The sequence below is a fragment of the Babylonia areolata genome, chromosome 13 (assembly GCF_041734735.1).
Source record: "Babylonia areolata isolate BAREFJ2019XMU chromosome 13, ASM4173473v1, whole genome shotgun sequence".
Lineage (NCBI taxonomy): Eukaryota > Metazoa > Mollusca > Gastropoda > Neogastropoda > Buccinidae > Babylonia > Babylonia areolata.
In genome coordinates this window covers 5,774,314-5,779,313 of record NC_134888.1, presented here as the reverse complement: position 1 = coordinate 5,779,313, position 5,000 = coordinate 5,774,314, and the positions used below count along the sequence as shown (strand labels likewise).

Here is a 5,000-nt window from a genome sequence, read left to right as displayed (position 1 = left end):
AGGGGGAAGAGAGAGAGGGGGTGGGGTGACGAAAAGACCTTACGACAGTCAGACAGGACACAAAGGGAGAGAGAGAGAAAGAGAGAGGGAGAGAGAAGGAGAGAGGGGAGGGGCGAGAGAGAGAGAGAATAAGAAAGAGGAAACAAGAGAGAGAGCGGAGGGGGTGTGAGAAGAGGAGGATGGACAGAGAGTGAGAGAGAGGGAGAGAAGGAGGGAGGGAGGGAGAGAGAGATCGAGCAAGGGGGAGAAAGAGAGAGCGAGAGAAGGGCGGGGGGGAAGAGGAAGAATGAGAGAGAAAGAGAGGGAGAGAGGGATGGAGAGAGACAGACAGACAGACAGACCAGGAAAAAACTCCGGAAGAGCACTTCAGGGGAGGTCACTGACCATTCCCCCCCCCCACCCCCCACCCCCCGCAGATCACAGTGGCACCCTCTCCACCCTCACCCCCCACTTTCCCTCAGCTCTCCAAGCATCCACGCACCCACCCACCAACCCACCCACCCACCCACCCATATACCCATACACCCACCCTGGTCTTCCACCTTCTCCTCACAGAAAACCTTCCACCTCTGTGCTATATATTATCAGCAGCATAGAACAATGAACACCAAACATGTCATCGAGTTGTTCACAACAACAACAACAACTACTACTACTACTACTACAACAAATCCCACAACAGAACAAAATTACAACCGCGGCAGCAACAACAACACAACAACAAAAAACAACAACATCACGTTCGTGCCAACAACAACAACAACAAAAACAACAACATCACGTTCGTGCCAACAACAACAACAACAAAAACAACAACATCACGTTCGTGCCAACAACAACAACAACAACAAAAACAACAACATCACGTTCGTGCCAACAACAACATCACGTTCGTGCCAACAACAACAACAACAAAAACAACAACATCACGTTCGTGCCAACAACAACAACAACAAAAACAACAACATCACGTTCGTGCCAACAACAACAACAACAATAACAACAAACAAAAACAACAACAACAATAACAACAAAAACAACAAAATCACGTTCGTGCCAACAACAACAACAACATCATGTTCGTGCCAACAACAAAAACAACAACATCACGTTCGTGCCAACAACAACAACAAAAACAACAACATCACGTTCGTGCCAACAACAACAACAAAAACAACAACAACAACAACAACATCACGTTCGTGCCAACAACAAAAAACAACAACAATCACGTTCGTGCCAACAACAACAAAAACAACAACATCACGTTCGTGCCAACAACAACAACAAAAAACAACAACAACAACAACAACATCACGTTCGTACCAACAACAACAAAAACAACAACAACAACAACAACATCACGTTCGTGCCAACAACAAAAACAACAACATCACGTTCGTGCCAACAACAAAAACAACAACAACAACAGCAAAATCACGTTCGTACCAACAAAAACAAAAACAACAACATCACGTTAATGCCAACAACAAAAACAACAACAACAACAGCAACATCACGTTCGTACCAACAAAAACAAAAACAACAACATCACGTTCGTGCCAACAACAACAACATCACGTTCGTGCCAACAACAACAACAACAAAAACAACATCACGTTCGTGCCAACAACAACAATAACAAAAACAACAACATCACGTTAATGCAACAACAAAACAACAACAACAAAAACAACAACATCACGTTCGTGCCAATAACAACAGCAACAAAAACAACAACATCACGTTCGTGCCAACAACAACAACAACAAAACAACAACAAAAACAACAACATCACGTTCGTGCCAACACAGCAACAACAAAACAACAACAACAACAACAACAAAAACAACAACATCACGTTCGTGCCAACAACAACAAAAACAACAACATCACGTTCGTGCCAACAACAACAACAACAAAAACAACAACAAAACAACAACATCACGTTCGTGCCAACAACAACAACAACAATATTCCTATTAAATTTCTCTTGAGCATTCAGTCGTTCGGATAAAACGATAAACTGAAGTCCTGTGTGCTGCTGCACGCGCTTGGCGCACTGGAAAAGAACCCATGGCAACGTAAATGTTGACCTATGGCAAAAGTTCGTAAACGAAATTCACTCTGATAGGTACACAAACTACTTCTTCTTCTTCTTCTTCTGCGTTCGTGGGCTGCAACTCCAACGTTCACTCGTGTACACACGAGTGGGCTTTTACGTGTATGACCGTTTTTACCCCGCCATGAAGGCAGACATACTCCGCTTTCGGGGGTGTGCATGCTGGGTATGTTCTTGTTTCCATAACCCACCGAATGCTGTCATTGATTACAGGATCTTTAACGTGCGTATTTGATTTTTTGCTTGCCGTATACACACGAAGGGGGTTCAGGCACTAGCAGGTCTGCACATAATTATGTTGACCTGGGAAATCGGAAAAATCACCACCCTTTTACCCACCAGACGCCGTCACCGAGATTCGAACCCGGGACCCTCAGATTGAAAGTCCAACGCTTTAACCACTCGGCCATTGCGCCCGTTGTCCACAAACATAATATATACGTGCGCTCAAGACCTGACTAGCCTTGCTAGATTATGGTGCAGCGGTTGATAGAATCTTTTTGTACGAATCCTGTAACATCTTGAGAAACTGTAACTGAAATACCCACCCACCCCTTGCAACCACCACCGCCCCCCCCGCCCCTCCCCCCCCCCCCCCCAACCTTTGCCGCCCCCTACCACCTAATCCCCTCACCACAACATCAACAATAGCAACTTCAACAACCTACAACAACTACAACAGCTACTAACTGCAATAACAACAACGACTACAGCTTTAACAACTGCTGCTACCACTACTACCACCACCACCACCACCACCACCATTTCGACTGCTCCTTGTCCTTGTACAACAACAACAACAACAGTTTCAGTTTCAGTTTCAGTAGCTCAAGGAGGCGTCACTGCGTTCGGACAAACCCATGTACGCTACACCACATCTGCCAAGCAGATGCCTGACCCAGCAGCGTAACCCAACGCGCTTAGTTAGGCCGTGAGAAAAAAAAAGGTGAATAAATAATAGATAAATACATATACTACTACCACTACTGATAATATGTATAAGGCGCAAAAACGTATTTATTTATTTATTTTATTATTATTATTATTGTTACTTTTTTATTATAATTATTATTTATTTATTTACTTATTTATGTACGCTTATAGTTGACTTCAGCAAAATTGCACTGGCTCTTAGTGCTGCAGCCTTGTGGGCTAGTTGGCCTTTGGGAACCATCCCAACGCCGACTGTCCCAAAACCCTCTTGGCCGAGAGAGTGGGGATGTAACTTGGGCCAAGACACTCTCCACTGTAATCAAATTCTAGCCCAAAATTTTTAGTCGGAACAGCAGTTGCCTCCTCTGCTGTTCTGATGGTCATAGTCGGACACGACTGGCTATCATATATAGTTGACTTCATCAACAACAACAATAACTTCTACTATTAAAAAAAAACAACAACTTCACCAACTTTCTCCTTCAATCTTCACCCCCTCCCTCCCTCCCTCGTTCAGCCCCCCCCCCCTCTCGCATCCTTCAACCCCCCCCCCCACCCCCCCCCCATCTCTCTCTCTCTCAGCACCAATCTCTCAGCTCTGACATATAAACCAACCGAAGAGGAAAATTGAATTCCTGTGAGTGAAACCCCCTTAAACGAAATGAAAGAAACGCCAGAAAGAAAAGAAAAGCAAAAACAAAATGTGTGTGTGTGTGTGTGTGTGTGTGTGTGTGTGTGTGTGTGTGTGTGTGTGTGTGTGTGTGTGTGGTGGGTGGTGTGTGTGTGTGTGTGTGAGTGTGTGTGTGTGTCTGTGGTGTGTGTGGTAGGTGGTGTGTGTAATGTGTGTGTGTGTAATGTGTGTATGTAATGTGTGTGTGTGTGTGTTGTGTGTGTGTGTGTGTGTGTAATCTCACCTGGAGAAAATGGAAGGCAGTGTGTCCCTTGCCCTTCACATCGTGACGTCCCGCTCAAAAGCAGCAGCGTGAACTGCCCTGGTAGATGGCTGGATGGGTGGAAGGGTGGCTGGTGTCCACGGAGCTGGACCAGACCTGACCACGAGTGACCACCAGAGAGTTTCTTCTTGACCGGGGGGTTGGGGGGTGGGAGGGGAGAGGAGGGGGGGCGGGTGGAGGATGGGGAGGGGGGGAGGTGGTCCTGGGTTTATGTCTTGGGTCTTGGGTTCCTTTCCGGGGGCTTGAGCTTTGGATGTGTGTGTGTGTGTCTGGTGGGTTAGGTTTCTTGGATTTGTGTCTTTTAAGTCTTGGGTCTGGGTTTCGGGGGCTTGGGGGCCAAGGTTTGTGTCTTGGGTCAGCCTGGCCACGTGGATGGGGGGGGGTTCGCGTCTCGGGGTGTGGTTAAAAAAAAAAGAAAAAAAGCCAGAGGTCCAGGCTCTTCGTGGGCGCGTCTGTCAGTCCTGGCTCAGCCGTCAGCCTGCAGGGTTCCAAGGACTGGTGAGAGGCACAAAGATGCTGCTGCAGATGATGATGACGACGACGTCGAAGAAGAAGAAGAAGAAGGAGAAGGCGATGATGATGATGATGATGAAGACGAAGAGGAAGAAGAGGAGGAGGAGGAGGAGGAGGTCACTGGTTGAAGTGCAGTCTCCGCTGCCATGGTGTTGTTGAGAATTTACAAGTGATGTGAGAGTGGGGTGTTGAGAGAGAGGGTGGTTGGAGTCAAGACGTGGGGTTTTGGTGAGGTGGAAAGGGGTGGGGGGTTAGGGGGCGGGGGTGGCGGGGTGGTGGGTGTGGGGGTGCAAGGGGAGGAGGGGAGGAGGGGTGATGGGGGAGGCTGAGGAGAGAGGGGAAGTGTGGGGAGGAAGGGGGTGGGAACTGGGGGGGGGGGGGACAGAATGTTGAAGGGTGGGTGGGGTGGAGGGGAAGGGGAGTGTGTGTGTGTGTGTGTGTGTGTGTGTTCTGTCCTTCTGTCTGTCTGTCTGTCTGTC

General features: G+C 47.5%; 1 long non-coding RNA gene across 1 annotated transcript in view; it reads right to left on the bottom strand.

Moving 5' to 3' along the window:
• Nucleotides 1-4,694, bottom strand: part of LOC143288803 (uncharacterized) — a 93,502-nt gene extending 88,808 nt beyond the window's left edge. The window contains exon 1 of the long non-coding RNA XR_013056137.1: nt 3,970-4,694. This is a non-coding gene — a long non-coding RNA (uncharacterized LOC143288803). The remainder of the gene's footprint in view (nt 1-3,969) is intronic.
• Nucleotides 4,695-5,000: the final 306 nt, after the last annotated feature.